Raw genomic sequence first — 18516 nt, 5'->3', positions numbered from 1 at the left:
CAGATGGTGTCAGCAATTTTCCTTGTCCAATTGGGAAAAGTACCCGTACCGGTCCAATTGGGAAAAATTGAGTCGTGAAAACCTCAAAATTGGGAAAAATCGAGTCGTGAAATCCTTAAATTGGGAAAATCGTGTCGTGAAGTTTGGGTCTTATTGAATACATCATACAGTTCATACTTAATTGAACATACCCATTAAAATAATCATTTGCAGGCATGCCTTAATGACCATTAAGTAATAAAGTTAAAATAAATAACAAAAAATTATAAAGAACACACAAAATCAATTACAAGTTGTTTTAATCTCTTGTACAGCAATGTCTCTGTCTTTCATTTTTTTGAAAATTTCAACAATATTTAATGTTTGATCATCTATCAGTTGCTGGCATCCCTCTGTGCACAGCATCATTAGTGCTTTCAATGTGTCGCGTGATAGACAGTTCCGATTGTTTGTGCAAAGATTGTTCATTAGACTGAACACCCTTTCCACAGAGGCAAGGTTACAAACCGACGTAAAACAGTACGCTGGCTGCCTGACAAAAGAACCTGAAACAGTAACGACTGTATTGATTGCACGCGCTGAATAATAAAACCCGAAATTAATCAAGCGCATGGTTACACACAACTATACGATTTTCTTTGTTCGCTCGCCGAAAGTTGGGTTTTGTTACGAAACTTTCGGTCGTCTTGAGAAAAAATTCGGACACCGATTGGGATTTGTTCAGATGCCGATTGGGAATTTGGGAATTTTTGCTTGATTGGGAAAGTACCGTTTACCGGTACTTAATAAAGAAGGAGGAAAATCGCTGGGTGTACAATGCCATTTGGCGTGCATTATCCTCTTATCAATATATATACTCATACGAAGTTTCAATGAAATCCGCCAAAGCACTTCCAAGATATGGCTCTGGACACAAAAGTGACAGACGGACGGACAGCGCCAAAACAATATCCCTCCGCCTCTGGCGCGGGATATATACTCATACCAAGTTTCAATGAAATCCGCCAAAGCACTTCCAAGATATGGCTCCGGTTACAAAAGTGCCTATAGTAAAAAGCATTTTTTCAAGATACAAAGGGCCATAACTCTGTTTCTAACAGATTGTATACAATGCCATTTGGCGTGCATTATCCTCTTATGCATATATATACTCATACCAAGTTTCAATGAAATCCGCCAACGCACTTCCAAGATATGGCTCCAGACACAAAAGTGCCTATAGTAAAAAGCATTTTTTCAAGATACAAAGGGCGATAACTCTGTTTTTAACAGATGGTGTACAATGCCATTTGGCGTGCATCATCCCCTTATGCATATATATACTCATACCAAGTTTCAATGAAATCCGCCAAAGCACTTCCAAGATTAACTCCGGACACAAAAGTGCCTATAGTAAAAAGCATTTTTTCAAGATACAAAGGGCCATAACTCTGTTTTTAACAGATGGTGTACAATGTCATTTGGCGTGCATCATCCTCTTATGCACTTCCAAGATATGGCTCCGGACACAAAAGTGCCGGACGGACGGACAGCCGGACGGACGGACAACGCCAAAACAATATCCCTCCGCCTCTGGCGGGGGATAAAAATTCCCTGAAAGTTTCATCCTGGATGCGCATGTTTAAAGCTATTCTAAAGAAAGCACAAGTAGTTTGAACAGTAAAATACTATTTAACAAACACAATCCTCATACAAAAGACAGTAAAAGCTGAAGTAAACATCAACAAGAGATGTGTTCGTCGGAAACACAATGCCCCCTATTACGCCGCTTTAAAAAAAAAATAAAAAAAAATTAACTTTGACCTTGAAGGATGACCTTGACCTTGAACTTCCACCACTCAAAATGTGCAGCGTCATGAGAAAGCCGCTTTGAATATATATTTTTTTTACCTTGAAGGATGACCTTGATCTTGAACTTCCACCACTCAAAATGTGCAGTTTCATGAGAACGCCGCTTTGAATTTTTAAATTTGTTTTGGCCAATGTTAAAGTTTTCGGACGGACAGACGCCATATATTTGACATTAGACCTTGAAGGATGACATTGACCTTCACCTTTCACCACCCAAAATGTTCAGTTCCATGAGATACACATGCATGCCAAATATCAAGTTGCTATCTTCAATAGTGAAAAAGTTATGGCCAATGTTAAAGTTGTTGGACGGACGGACAGATGCCATATATTAGACATTTGACCTTGAAGGATGACCTGCACCTTCACCTTTCACCACTCAAAATGTGCAGCTCCGTGAGATGCACATGCATGCCAAATATCAAGTTGCTATCCTCAATAGTGAAAAAGTTATGGCAAATGTTAAAGTTTTTGGACGGACGGACAGACGCCATATATTAGACATTTGACCTTGAAGAATGACCTTGACCTTCACCTTTCACCACTCAAAATGTGCAGCTCCGTGAGATGCACATGCATGCCAAATATCAAATTGCTATCTTCAATATTGAAAAAGTTATGGCCATTAAAGTTTTTGGACGGATAGACAGACTGACACACATACTGACACACTGATGGACAGTTCAACTGCTATATGCCACCCTACCGGGGGCATAAAAACCCATAAAATTAATTAGAACATTTAAACAATTAGACACACCTTTATGGATTTGTTCCACAGCTTGATTATCTAGGATCATCACTTTTTGCTGCTTGTCGTTTTGAGACATGGCCTCCCATTGGTCAGTTCCCATCCTAATTCCCAAGCAATCAACCAATAGCTTCTGTCGTAAGACAGTGTATTTTGTCTCCAGAGCCTGCAATTAAAATTGAACAGTTATTATTATAATCTGCAAATCTTTGTATTCTCTTATTAAAGAGTAAATAAATATTGGATTTAAAAACATGAGATGTTATTGCAAAACTTTAAACAAGGTTAAAGTTTTGGGACACACACAATGGATGAATGAATGACAGACAGACAGACTGACAGGCCAAAAACAATTAACACCAGATCTTTCGATCCGGAGCGTAAAAATTTGCAATCAAAACAACCAAATTACTTTTAATGTTAACAATCTAAATGCCACAGCGGACCTCTATAGGCTGGCTAATAAATTAAGTTCAATATTATATTTAACAAACGGCATACATTGATATTTGGGCATAAGTATGACTTCAATTTGCTAATGATGAATGAACAAGAGCTGTCACCATAGGATGACTTATGCCGCCTATAAACGCTTGATAGAAGTTATGAGCATTTTTCGAAACCTAAACGCAGTTTTCGAAACCTAAACGCGGACCCTAAGTTCAAGGTCAAGGTCACAGGGGTAAAAAATGTTGTGCGTATGGAAAGGCCTTGTTCATATACACATGCATACCAAATATGAAGGTTATATCTCAAGGGACATAGAAGTAATGAGCATTTTTCGAAACCTAAACGCAAAGTGTGTGATGGCAAGACGGACAGACAGACGGACAGATGGACAGTCGGATCACTATATGCCCCCTTTTCTTCGAAAGGGGGCATAAAAAACATCATCAATAAGATTAGCACAATACATTGATGCCAGTTATTCAATTTGATTATGAAAACATAGAACAAAAATAAAAAATAATTATTATTGTCTAGTAAATGTTTTTGACAAGGTAATTAAACGAGAGCTGTCAGCATACAGCGCGCTCGACTATTCGAGTGCTTGACAGTATAACGTAAGCCATCATGGGGAAATTGTTCATATTCAATAATTTATTAGACGATCTTTCAAAAATAAAAAAAGGAACAAAACATTTTTTGGGGGGGGGGTAGGGTATAATGTGGGGTGGGGTAATTTATTTGATGTTCAAACAAAAATTGGGGGGGGGAGGTAGGGGGGTGAGAGGGGGGTATAATGATTATGTGGGGTGTGTTAATTTATTAGATGATCTTTAACAAAAATAAAAAATAAACAAGAGCTGTTTGTAAAACATGCATGCCCCCCATATGGGCTGTCCATTGTACTGGCAGCCATTGTGTGAATACGACTTTTGTCACTGTGACCTTGACCTTTGACCTAGTGACCTGAAAATCAATAGGGGTCATCTGCAAGTCACAATCAATGTACCTATGAAGTGTCATGATCCTTGGCAAAAGCGTTCTTGAGTTATCATCCGAAAATCATTTTACTATTTCGGGTCACCGTGACCTTGACCTTTGACCATGTGACCTCAAAATCAATAGGGGTCATCTGCAAGTCATGATCAATCTACCTATGAAGTTTCATGATTCTAGGCATATGAGTTCTTGAGTTATCATCCGAAAATCATTTTCTATTTCGGGTCACCGTGACATTGACCTTTGACCTAGTGACCTGAAAATCAATAGGGGTCATCTGCGAGTCATGATCAATCTACATATAAAATGTCATGATCCTAGGCACAAGCGTTCTTGAATTATCATCCGAAAATCATTTTACTATTTCGGGCAGGGGTTTTTTTTAGAAAAAGGGGAAGACGCTGGACGCTGGGTAAAAGGGGAAAATCGAGCGCGAAAAAGACATATTTGGGGAAAAAATAAAAACTGTTCATTTCAATGTCTATAACTCGCCTACAGACTTCAGGGTTTTTTTTAGAAAAAGAGACATGTCTCTGACCTTTTTGTTCTTAAACACATGAACAAGTATGATATTAAAGTCAAAGTCCTAAATAAAGTTGCAGGGGTAGATCTAATAATGGGAAATGTTTTCAACTGGGGCCGGGGAACGATTTCAATATTGTGATTTCAATTTCATGATGAATGGGTTGACGATCTAGATCTGCTACAGTATTGGAAGGGAAAGGTGCGGCAGCTGCCGATTGTCTACTTTCACTTTCACAATAATCCGACAGTATTAATCGATGTTGTACCTCCGAATCCTGCTGTGTTTCAACGGTTTTTGATGATTCATTCTTAAAAAATGCGTCAACGCAATTAATATTTTCCGAGTCCGAACGTTTTATTTTGTTCATGTATGAACGCCAATTGTGAGACTTTTTTTCTGTTTTAACGTTTATACCCATCTTAGCTTTCACATAACCCGGATGAAAACTCGACTGGTTTCCGGTAATTAATTGACGTATCACCCTTCTCGCGCAAGACCGGAATCCAGTAAAATAGTCACATGATTAATACGATTAGTTGCCTGGTTTCCATGACGTAATTTAAGAGCTATATAAAGAATCACTGGGATTCCCAGATTTGAGTGTTCGTCGGGAGAGAGAGAGAGAGCGAGATCGTTGTACATGGTACAAATAGGATAAGTGTCGACTTCCCAAAAAAAAGAAAAAAACATTTCTTTGAGGGTAAAATATTATATTTTGGTGAAAAATTATATTTTTGGAGGGGAAATGGTAGTTTTAGGTGAACAATTCTGGTTGGGGAAGACGCCGATTATCGGCGTCACTTTCTTAGTAAAAAAAAACCCTGTCGGGTCACCGTGACCTTGACCTTTGACCTAGTGACCTCAAAATCAATAGGGGTCATCTGCGAGTCATGATCAATCTACCCATGAAGTTTCATGATCCTAGGCATATGCGTTCTTGAGTTATCATCCGGAAACCATTTAACTATTTCGGGTCACCGTGACCTTGACCTTTGACCTAGTGACCTCAAAATCAATAGGGGTCATCTGCGAGTCATGATCAATCTACCCATGAAGTTTCATGATCCTAGGTGTATGCGTTCTTGAGTTATCATCCGGAAACCATTTTACTATTTCAGGTCACCGTGACCTTGACCTTTGACCTAGTGACCTCAAAATCAATAGGGGTCATCTGCAAGTCATGATCAATGTACCTATGAAGTTTCATGATCCTAGGCCCAAGCGTTCTTGAGTTATCGTCTGACAACCACCTGGTGGACAGACGGACGGACGGACCGACATGAGCAAAGCAAAATACCCCCTCTTCTTCGAAGGGGGGCATAAAAATTTGGGGGGGGGGAGGTTGGGGGGAGGGATTCTGGGTAGGGGCGTGGGGTATTGTTTGGGTGGAATGCATTGTGGTATTCAGGTAAGCGTTGTTCTGTCAAAGTAATAATAAAATGTGATCATAAATAAAGAAGTTATGGCAATTTAAGCAAAATGTTCAATTATCTAAGTGTAAAAGGGGCCATAATTATGTCAAAATGTTTGATCCAGTGGTCTTCTCTTGTTTATAGGTTGGGGTCATGTTGGTTAACAAGTATGCAACATATAAAAGCAATATGTCGAAGGATATAGGATATATTTTGGGTAGTACGCAAACTTTAACATAGATTTATCAAAAATATGCATATACTTAGTATAAAAGGGGCAATATTTATGACAAAATGCTTGATAGAGTTGTCTGGTCTTGTTTATAGGTTGGGGTGATGTTGGTAAACAAGTATGCAAAATATGAAAGCAATATGTCAAGGGACAATGAAAATAAAATGGGATAGTACGAAAAATTTAACATTTGCTGCATATTCTAAGTGGAAAAGGGGCCATGATTATGACAAAATGCTTGATAGAGTTGTCTGCTCTTGTTTATAGGTTTGGGTTATGTTGGTAAACAAGTATGCAAAATATGAAAGCAATATGTCAAGGGACAAAGAAAATATTTGGGGTAGTACGAAAACTTTAACATTTGCATGGAGACGCTAACGCTAACGCAGACGCCGATGCCGGGGTGAGTAGGATAGCTCCACTAAATATATTTCATATATAATAGTCGAGCTAAAAATCCAACAAAAACCAGATCACTTGAAAATCCAACATTACATAGGCCACTTAAAGATTCGACATTATGTTCCACTTTTATTTCTTATATAAGCCGTGCTCTGTGAAAAGGGGGTTTAATGAATGAGCGTAAAGTGTTGTCCCAGATTAGCCTGTCACAGTGTGCAGTCCACACAGGCAAATCAGGGACGACACTGTGACTTTCCGTCTAAACTGGATTTTGCTAAGAAACTTTTTGTACACGAAAAATACCATAAAAGCAGAAAGTGAAGTAACTGATAAGCCTGTGCGGAAATCGCTCATTGTTTTGATGTTTGCAATAAGTTTGTTACGTACAATTAGAAAATCGAACTGGTTACACAACATCTACTTGAAACTCAGTCGCAAAATTGGAAACTGCGTTCTAACAAAAAAGATCTAGATAGCTTTGTCATATTTTTCGAGTAGTTAAGGACATTAAAATATGAATTTATTTATGAAGCATGGCTTTAAAAAAGTTGTTTATTAAATATAAACAATGTTCTAGTGATATCTTTATAACATGCACTCGTCATAGGTCTCCAAAAATGTTATCATTTAACATTGTACAAGTTAGTGTCCATTAACCGCAATTTTTTTTTTGATATTGCTTACTTTAGTTTACCTAGTTATAATGCCTAAATTGATATCATTGGTCAGTAAAATATAGCTTGACCAATTAGATGCCCTGTTAGTGTTACATACATGTGTATTTCGAATCGATTAACATCGAAAAACTGTTATCTTATTAGGATAAAGCACAGGCAGTGGCTTGTTGAGCTTAAATAAAGGGTTTATTTTAATGTACATAGTTGTGTTGTTTTTTTTCGGTCCCGCTAAATTTTCTCCCGACCGGCACATTTTCTGAAATGCCTGTTGGTATGACCAGCAGATTTTTCCACTTTTGCCAAGCCTGTAATAAGCACACAAATTATTTTTCTGGCCTTATACTTACAATCAAGTGACTGCTTAAAGCCTGGTCAAGAAGCAGATGATAGTTCTTCTCGAGGGCTGTGTAGAATGGATTGTTATACAAGTCTTCATCATAACATGACATTGCCATTTGGTTAATATGACCGTATGTCCCATATTGTCCCATTCTGAAAGGTGTGGATAACAGGTAAACATTTTCCGGGGAAGTGTCTGCTGGGGTATTTAAAAACTGGGAACCTGACAAAATCAACAGATGTTTCTGTTCTTCTTGTATGACTTTTACATTTTCTTTTTGTTCTGGAACATCAACATGAATTGTTTTACAGCAAATACGGTCAGTCAACCAATTTAGAATAACCCGGCAAAAAGTTAATTCTTTTGACCACAATAATTTTTTCGAGATATAGTGTCAATGTGAGAAGATGTAAAAATAAATGGTAAAATTAATTTTGTATGATAACATGTTAGGCCAGACGGCATATGCATGCCATTTTTTCTCAAAAATAGCCAATTAAAGTTCAATACTGTTCATCCTCCGGAGAATTATTCAAAATCATTCAACTTACAAAATTTGTATTTTAAAACATTGTCATGGCATTTGTTTTCAATTAGCAAAAATATTATTTGAAAATAATAAAGCCTTCTATATCCATATGCACATTTCAAAACATACCTCATTCAATCAGTTCCGGTTAACTTTTTTCTCAAATTCTGCATTTATCCCCCCTGTCAGCATAATACAAAAGCTTTTTTGCTAAAACTGTTTTAATTTATTGTTTAACCTTATGTATACATAAGACACTTATCATTTTGTTTTTATTTGGGCATTATGGAAAATTAAATACAAATTAATCGGAACTGCTGATTAACCGCAAGTGGTTGACAAACTGTAATTCTGCTGTTAACTTAAAATGACAACACTTATGCAGATGGTAAACATTTTGAAAATCATCAAAGAACTTACACTGTATCATCATAATAATCTTTATATTATCTCGATATTTTAATTTATTTTGATTTTTATCACATGATAATGTAACCTCCTGTCACGCGGGGTATTTGTATTAACGTTTTTGCTCGTAAGAAGCAAGTTACCGTTTATTTTATTATCAATATTCTTATAGCCTTTGGTATAGGAAGTCAGTAGTAGAAGATGACGTCCTGAAAATAAACAACACAACATACATTAAATTAAATGTGTGGTTCCCCTCAAGAGTATATGACAATACGCATACACACAAGAATCAAAGCACTATTTTGTTTGTTTGTTTTATTTGTGCATACATGTCAAGCAATTTACAATTCAATGCAATCAAGGCAATAAGTAACGTATAGATTGCATTATTATCATATTCAGAAACATGCATTACATGAATGGTGCCATTTATCACAGATCCAAATAAGATTACGACATGATGTATACACAGGATAACCCGTAAAGCTTAGACATGTAAACATGAAAAAGCTTATTTCCAACGGGGTCCCTGGATTTAGTCGAACAGATCTTATACGTGACTATAAATATATTGTTTTTCAGTTCTTAATATATAATCGACATGATCCTACCTACGTTAGCGTTACCGATCGCCGAAATCGCCATTGGCGATTACAATTCCTAGCTGGCGATTAAAAATAAGATTTTCATGAAATTGGCGATTGAGAAAAAATAGACCCTATGCTTTACAAATGCACACTCTAAATGCCTGTTTTCAGGCCGTATCAATCGCCAGAAACATCGCTAAGATTACACAGATAACATCCTTACCGGAAAGGCCCCAGGGGATAATGACGACCGCCTAGGTCGATAATCCACATGGCTAATGTCTTAATTGGTCAAGCTTTACACTGCGACCAGACTTTTTTAACATTTGATTGGCTAAAAAAGTAGATAAGAGTTACTTCCCTTTACGGTCGCTATGCGACTTGAAAGACCGATTTAGAAAGTGAGTTGCAGATTCTGGGAAAAATGGATGCTGCGAGCGAAAATGGAAAGTCGAAGCAACATAAAATTAACACAATTCTTTAGAAAAGAAAGCGGACAGAATAATGTAAACTCAGGAAATGACCAAATGTTAGGTTCGCGATCGGAGGACGTCTAAAATAGTGCAGACGTGAATGCAGAATCAGAAACGTCTATACCTGTCAAGGTTCACGGTTTCGTCGTGAGTCTCACGGTTTTTGACGTGCAATGGCGGTCTCATGCTGACTTAGTAATTTCTAACGCATTTCTTCAAAAACAAAAAAAAAATGTTTGGATTTTATAAAATGTCGTATAATTACTTCCGAGACGGGCGGGCTGCTTTAGTGGTTTAAAACCTAAATACCACATGTACCGAAAACTGTTTAACGGTGTTAGTGTATCATTATCACTACGCCACTGGTGTCTATGTAAACAAATAAATTGGCTGCAAAATGTCAGCAAGTGGCTCACCAGCAAAGAAAACTTTTCAAGCAAAAAGAGCTAATTTCAGAAACAAATAGTCTTAATTTTGCTCAGAAAATAGCCCCAAAACGCACCACAGACAATCTAGGATCAAAAAAAATCCGGGGGGGGGGCATGCCGCCGGACCCCCCTAGATTTGGCGACTAAGTTTTTTTCCTTAGCGCCAACCTAGCCTACACATGATTTCTTCTACGAATTAAGTGAATCTTTCAAAAGTTGACATGATAATACACTGACACGAATAAAAAACATAAAAATAATGAATTACATAAAATTAAAACAAATCTAAAAGTAAAAATACATGGAATTCTCGTCTACCTTCATATCATTTAATAGATGTGTCTTAACAAGTTTCTTAAAAGTAAATTTCGATTCGATGGACTTTATATTATCGGGTAATGCATTCCAATCCGTAATACCATTATAATTAATATTAAAACAAGTTAAAACAATAAATCACAGTCTTCGAAATAGCACACGCCCGATCGCCCGTGGCGTGTAAAATACTGCCTGGCACATACAAAAATTCACGTTTGTGGTCCGCCGGGCATGTAAAATATTGAAGCCAATTGATAGTTTATAAAAAAAATCGTAAGCGGTTCTTGACATTTGCAGATCTATTTTTCAATTTTGCGAACAAACACATTGCCGTAAGTTGTAAAACAATGAAAATCGATTGGTTTAACAACACGCACCTGCTTGCACACGTCATCGTTATTGTTTTTGACCGATGCAGTTCGGTCACATTCGGTTCTTATCGACGGTTTCTCTAGACATTAATCGAGAAGATGCTTTTTGAATCGATCATTTCAATCAAGTAATACGCTTCCGTTTTTGTCAATGTAAACAAATGTCATTGTCGACATAGAGGCAGTATCTTAGGTATGTTGATGGGGCTAAGCCCGATAAAGCACTTCCAAAATAGAAAATTGACAATGATTTAGAGAAAAAGGAAGCCAAAAAATGGTACGAGGACACCAGAGAACGCTCTTTTCAAGAGCACTGGTGTAACGATCAACCGTCTTAATTCTAGTGATTGATTAGATGTAATTGTATTCACTACTATTGAAACAAATGTTCTGCTTTACTATGTGTAGCATGTAAGCATGTAAGTGTTAAAATGTTGTGATTTGTTATAATTTTGGTTAAAAAAGTTTGGGCATGTAAAAAATATGTTGGGCATGTAAAAATTCTTAAGTAACTGGCCCGACTGGCATGTAACTTTTCAAAGCTAATTTCGAAGACTGAAATCATCTTGCACAGAAATAAATTCCTACACATACTGCATCATTCAATGATACAAACATACAACATGAACAAATACATACAAATGACTAACTAAACACAATTTACTCACTGAATATGTGCTTTTCACGACCTGCTGTTCCTATATATGGCTGGTGGGGTTAGTTCTGCTAGCTGAAATATTAATTATTACAAAGTGAAAGTGATAATTCATAACAACGTATTTTTACCGATAGCCCGCTAGTTTAAGTAAAGAAATAAAAGAATAGAATAAAGAATCGGGGATGATAAACACAAATACAAAAGCAGTAATACCTCTTAATGTTATGACTTACTTATCATTTACTGATTCCTATTGAAATATATAAAACTAACTGGATTTCTGTTTCTTTCTACAAATGTTCTAAGAAAAATTTGACAAGCGAATGACTTCCGGTTGGGACAAACCAAAACATAATTAAGCGCAACCTTAATGTACAGGTTACACTATACTAAGTTTTACGCCTAGTTACAATAAGAGAACGTTCCTGTGACTCTATTCAAAGAGCGTCTGCAGGAGTCGGATGCTATTCATTCATTTTTTGCGAGATTTTTGCGACAAAATCAATATATTTTTCAACAATACACGTTTAGATAAAGATGAAACAGAATAAAGATTTAAAATATTCATCTCCTTATGTACTCCTTTATCTTTAAAAAAATCTGATGTGATTAATGTCTGGCGTAGAATCGACTTGAAAACGTTTTGTAAAGACGAGAAGTGCGTAAATATCTCACCTGGTAAGAAACCCATTTCGTGGGGCAATTGTCGTGTTATGGCGTCTATCTATATGTCTTCGTATACTGTTGAACTCCCCTGTTGGGTATTATAAACAGATCGCGCTGTCAGTGAAAGAAAAAGATTTATACAATATTGTACAATGAAAGTATTGAAAGTGAGACGTCAAAGAAAGAAAGTAAGACTGAAACAAAGTTTGAAAGTGTTGGTATATGTATAGACAAGAGTTAAAATCAGGTTTAAAACACACTCTGCCGCAAATAATTTTATGAAATTTGGGTTAATGCCAAAATTTTGTAAAATAATACTATTTTAGTATCAGTCCATCTGTTCCCTAGAGATCTTATTCCGAGTGACTGTTGCATGTCTGAGTCACTATCATAAGTGGAATAGCTGTAATGTAGCCATCTGATTGCTCTTATTTGAACAATTTCGATTTTATTGATGTTTTGTTTAGTGTATGGCGACCAGACGGGAGACGAGTATTCTACTTGAGGCATGACAAGAGTTTTATTGGCAGTTTGTTTTACTTTTTTGTTTTTAGTTTGGATGTTACGTTTAAGGAAACCAAGTGTTCTATTTGCTGTTGTACATATTCTATTAATGTGAGTGCTGACAGAAAGGTCTTTGGAAAAGTCTAATCATACGTTTTTTGAACTTGGTGGGGTTTTTAGGATATGGCAATGCAATAAATAATTATGTTTGAGTTTATGTTTGCTTCGAGTTATGTTAAGGACTTCGCATTTACTGAGGTTAAAATGCATTTCCCATTTGGTTTCCAATTGTTCCAAGGTATTAAGATCTTGCTGTTATTGGTTGCCATCATTTAGGTTGTTGATCTTGAGGTAGACAGCAGTGTCATCAGCAAAGAGACTGACTTGGGATCTTACATGATCTGGTACGTTGTTTGTGTAGAGAAGGAATAAGAGGGGGCATAAGACTTTATTTAAAATGAACGTAATCCAAAAGTGAAACTAATGTGAAAATAAAAAGTGATTCTTAGCAAATTGTGAGTAATCAGGGCATAATACAATATATTACAACGTCAAAATGACATTTTGACGTTGTAATATATTGTATTATGCCCTGATGAGCTATGCGAAACGCGTAGGCAAAATCAATATATATTTAAAATCCCAGACAAGTGTTTTTACTTTTATTATATATATATATATATATATATATATATATATATATATATATATATATATATATATATATATATATATATATATATATATATATATATATATATATATATATATATATAATCGGGTTTTTAATACATGAAATAGTTTAGATATGCATTAACATGTTACTAACAGCGCTAAATTTGATAATAAATGCTTACGTGCGAGTGACAAAGTAAGACGGCACGTGATTATATCAAGTGACTTTATCACGCTGATAAAGTCACTTGATATAATCACGTGGTTATATACTCTAAGCAGCCGGGTTAGTCCATTGAACGGAAACAAACTCTTGTTTGGGACTTTGGAGCACTTAACTGTGAAATCGACATTCTATGTTTATTAAAACGCCCAACAAACCTACAATCACTTAATCGCATACATGTTCACGCGCTTGTGCTGCCTTTAAACAGCACTTAACAATTCTAATTTGATAGGCTGACATCATCCTGATCAAATAATTGTATTCAACGAACTGTGCAATTAATTGTGTGTGTCCCAGTTGTAGTTTTTGTAATAATGAAGCAAAAATGATTAATATGAACAGTCGGGTTTAAACGAGGATGATTAAGATGATATAGTTTTAAAGATATGATGATACTAGGAGTTGAGTTTGGGGTTGTCGGTTGATGATAAACCAAATATATATGTTAACAATGTATATTCCCTACATATAATGTTAACAGTGTTACTCTCATTGAACAAATCAAACTGCATACTATTATTTCAAGCAATATACCACTCTTAGCTCTACATATAATACACAGCTGTGTTATGTAAACAAGTGCATTGTTTACTTGCCAAACTATTAACGCGTTGCATCAAGTCATTCGCGATGTCAATCGATAACTATACCGAGAGTGTTTCTTGAAATAAACGCAAGCAGCCGAGTTGCTGGGTTTGGTATGCCACACTTTCACAACAAACACGATACTTGATGACTCACCCTACGGTCGTTTTAACTGTTTCACGTTCAAGATGATTGATAATGACTTTCTGTATGATTACTCTATTATGGCTGCATAGTTCACTTTGGTATGGAGGCAAGCGAACGTAGGCATGCGCTGAGAGAGTCATTTTAAGTCAATGGGTTTGCAAATGTAATGGCCCCTTACTGCAAAAAACAAGAGTTACTCCACAGTAGCAAACTGGTGCATGCAAACCTCCCGTCGGCTTCCGATCGCACTGAACTAGTGTCGGACCGGGGTTTAAATTAATGCTGGCCTCGTAGGACATTACACGTGTGATGTTTGTGCTATCCACTGTAAATGGGTGTGTAGCTGTATTACCCCTTTTGAACATCTAGGAGCTATCCTTCAGTAGCAAGCAAGTGCGCATTCAACTCCCCTCGGCAACATGTCTGGATTACCTATTTCCGGGCCGGGTTGAACTTAGGTTTGACATTAGAGGGGCATGCATACATGTTCAGTTTTGTCAGTGAATGAGATTGACCTATTAATGGCCCGTGTCAAAAAACATCTTTTTCCCGTTCGCGACTTAGTAAACCAGACCTCCCGTCGGCTGATTGTCGGACAAACTTTGTTTCGGACAGGGGTTCGAATTAGGGATATTTCCAATGTTTAATAGGTTTGAAATTGTATTGGTTGGTTTGTGATAACCGAAAGTTATCCCCCCCGGTGTCGACCTCCCGCTGGCTGTCTTTCGGGCTTACTTAGTTTGGGGCTAGGGTTTTCTTTAGGCTGAGCGTCATGGGAACGTACACACATGTCATGTGTGTTTTTCTAGAGAATGGATAGGTACCTGTAATGACCACTTTCTAAATACAGGAGTTTTCCTCATGAAGCGACATAGTGCACGGGGACCTCACATTGGCCATCAATCGAGCTGACGAGCATGCTTATCTTGGTTTGAATAAGGGTGGGCATCAGAGACACTTACATTATGCCGTGTGCTATTTCCATTTAATGGGTATGCAATTGGCTTGGCTCCTTCCTGAAAAAACAAAATATAACCCGGTAGCGACGTGGTACATACATATCTCCCATTCTTCGCTTGTAAGGCTGAAATACATACAGGCCCGTAATAATGACCCCTTTCTTACAAACCAGATGTATCTTCCGTTACCGACCTAGTGCACGCATATTATCTTTTGGCTGTGTGTAGCGCTGACCTTATGTCGGGCGGGGTTGTAATTAAATTGGTTAAGAAGGATGTCTATAGATTCCATGTATGCTATTTTCCAATTACTTTGTAAACGGATGACCCCCTATCTGACAAAAAAAGAGTCAGGTTGCGATGTACTTAGACTTGATATTGTCCACATGTCAAGTTGTTTAAACTGTGAAGAACAACTCGTTGATTTCACGAAACTGATCAACGTTGAAATTTTTCTTATAAGTAAAGAATTAAAGTGTTAACATGTTTGCCTTTCATGATAATTCATAGATGCATTTTTCAAAACATTAGTTTACATTTCAGTAAGATAAATACGGCAGTAATATTGACCGAATTCATCTAAGATATGTAATAGGCAAACATGACATGATCGTTAACAAACAGGCATATAGCATTGATATATATCGATATCAATTATTTAAAACATATATGTGATTTAAAAACACCTTGCTTTTTATGTAAAGGAACCGAAACAAGCACGTGATAAAATACTAGTACTTAAATGTGTTACTTTGTGAGCAAACCGTGTATAAAGTATTATTGCAAAACGACTAAATTGTGCTGTAAAAACAATTATACATCCTTGTAACGCGTTCAATGCATTATAATACAATCGCTCCTTTAATATGGTTGCTGTATATGCACCACGAGGGCTGTCCCAAATTCGTCAACAAAGTGCACAGCTCTGTTAATTTGCGCAATATTGGTTCTAAGGGTTTTACAATGTGGAACATAAGTAAAAAATAAGATATACTGTTACATTAAGAATTACTTTGCGATATGTAAACGACGCTGTGTTGGGCCATGACTTGTACAAGAAGCACATGCAATCTAGTATAGTTTATATTATAAGTTGTTAATATCGCCCATAATTATAACACTATACTATACAACTAAAATGCATGAAACATAGAATATAGCTATTTTGCAGTGTTTTGACATTCAACGCGGACTTTATTTTTATAGGGAAGCACTGTTATGTCTATACTTTTAAAATGTGATCTCAGCAGAACGGTACGGCAGAGAAAAAGTTATTTTTGTTGAAAGTGACTATTATGTAACAATTGATACAGGAAACATTAACACATTTCACAGCAGCAAAGAAAATTCAACACATTAACGTTTCATTGACCATTAACATATGTACGGGATGAAAAACTGACTCACATCTAAAATAACATAAACTATTAATGGCATTAGTGTGAGCTTCGATGGATATTAGCGAGCGGTCACTCGATCAATACTTCTTCGTATCTTGGCAAATGGACGATGTAGTTTAACTGAATTTACTTCATAATAAGTACTGTTGAAATTAAAGGTGTGACACCACCAGTTAAATTTTAGTAATAGCTGCATGTCTGACTCTGTAGTAATTATATACGATTTTGATTGACTGCCCTTCTTACACCACAGGCGGAAATTTAAGTTACTACAGTTTTGCGTGTGCTATATACAGTTCATCAGTATTTCATTCTGTTCACATTAAACCAGTTTGAAGTTATTACACAGAGGAGAGTGCGTAGTATTGCCGTCAAGAAATCGTCGGCGGTGCGGGAGTTCGAAAATATATGTGAGTTTGTTTTATTCGTTTAATAATATATATTAAAACGGTAAACAGTTCTTGTGAATGAATTCAGTCGATGAGCGTGAATTAACACTTTGAATGTGTTGTATATCGGTGTGTAACTACATGGCTAAAAGGCTCGCATTCTTTTAATTAGTGTCTAGCTAACATTTATAGAGTGTCGTTTGCAGTTGAGATATACCAAGTATGAAACGCAATGCGAGACTTCGGGTATTGTTTTGTTCTTTGCAGAAATGAATGCATTTTTTTTGCTACATGTCAGTGTAGTTTAAAGGTATATTGGTTGTCAAATGTCTGCACCTTATATGTCGAATTTCAAATCATAGTTCAAGTTTCGTGTTTGCTAGTGTTAGATTAATTTATTAATAATGTATACTTTTACTTGTATACACTTTAAAATAGAATTTATTAATCAAGTAATTACTTAATGCACGCCTCAGTATGAAGGATCTTGTGGTTAGTAGTATTAACTATCTCGGATAAGCTAAACGTATCTTTATTTAATTCAAAGCATAATTTAAGAAATGCATGTGAATACCAAGTGTGACACAATCGCATATTGTTAACACGTGTTTGAATGAAAAGCGAATGTTCTTGCTTATGCACATATTTACATTGTATTTTTTATATTGAACAAAAAAAATAATTTAAGAAATGCATATGAATACCAAGTGTGACACAATCGCATATTGTTAACACGTGTTTGAATGAAAAGCGAATGTTATAAGAGTTTTCTTCCTGAAAATGCATCCGTTTTTTTCAATATTCGCATCAATTTAAACGCGGTGTACAATAAAGCAAATTGTTAACAACCCTCTCAAATGATGAATAGTGTAGATTATTTATTTGCGAGTGGATTTGTCAGTGTTTTAACAGATTGGCTTAATGGTTTAATTTATTGATCTAAGTGCTGTCACTGTTGGCGCCGAATTACCCCGACGTGTTGTTGTTAGAAAAAAGGTGACACTTGACCTTTAAAGTTTGGGAAAACAGCCCTGATGTTTTTATTTAATGAAACTCAGAAATGTTATGAATGACAAAATGTATTTCGGAACACTACCTTCATAGTTTTGTTCTAGCAAAGCCTTGTGGTGTTCTTGATCATATTGTGTACAATTGGCAGATTTCCTTCATTAAAATCGGGGAATACTCCAAAATATGCAAATATAAAAGTTTATAATATTTTCGTCAAATCGATGAATATGCACATATGCGAAAAAGGTAATAAATATAATAACACTCTGCACGAGAGTTGTCTTGTACTAGACATTCCTTTTAAACATGTCATTGCCGAGTTATGTTGCACATGAGAAATGGACTATACAAACAATAAACAAATTCAAAACTCTTATAATACATATTAAAGAGTTCATGTTCTTGTACTCTACACCGGCTTATAATATACTGCACACCTTCCATTGTGAGTCTCAAACGTGTATTTGAATATTTTAACACTATTAAGGGATGTATGATTCGCGCAAGAAATTTTAACTCAGGTCAATAGTTCAGTAAATCCT

At 36.2% G+C, this 18516-nt stretch overlaps 3 protein-coding genes and 1 long non-coding RNA gene across 4 annotated transcripts in view; 3 read left to right on the top strand and 1 right to left on the bottom strand.

Moving 5' to 3' along the window:
- The window catches only part of LOC127845106 (uncharacterized), a 271505-nt gene that overhangs the window by 37811 nt on the left and 215178 nt on the right, over positions 1-18516 (top strand). The window lies entirely within an intron of this gene.
- Positions 1-18516, top strand: part of LOC127845933 (uncharacterized) — a 165771-nt gene that overhangs the window by 59273 nt on the left and 87982 nt on the right. The gene's annotated exons all lie outside the window — the stretch shown is intronic.
- LOC127845113 (uncharacterized) lies at positions 7670-11785 on the bottom strand. The gene is made up of 4 exons (XR_008033064.1): positions 11646-11785; positions 11423-11484; positions 8718-8783; positions 7670-7789 (listed from the first exon to the last, which is right to left on the bottom strand). It is a non-coding gene; the product is annotated as an uncharacterized LOC127845113 (long non-coding RNA).
- The window catches only part of LOC127845103 (uncharacterized), a 365628-nt gene continuing 363984 nt past the window's right edge, over positions 16873-18516 (top strand). Inside the window, exon 1 of the mRNA XM_052375808.1 lies at positions 16873-16984. The gene's annotated coding sequence lies outside the window, so the exon portion shown is untranslated. The remainder of the gene's footprint in view (positions 16985-18516) is intronic.

The sequence above is a fragment of the Dreissena polymorpha genome, chromosome 9 (genome assembly GCF_020536995.1).
Source record: "Dreissena polymorpha isolate Duluth1 chromosome 9, UMN_Dpol_1.0, whole genome shotgun sequence".
In the NCBI taxonomy this organism is placed as follows: Eukaryota; Metazoa; Mollusca; class Bivalvia; order Myida; family Dreissenidae; genus Dreissena; species Dreissena polymorpha.
This window is presented reverse-complemented; position numbering and strand designations above follow the sequence as displayed.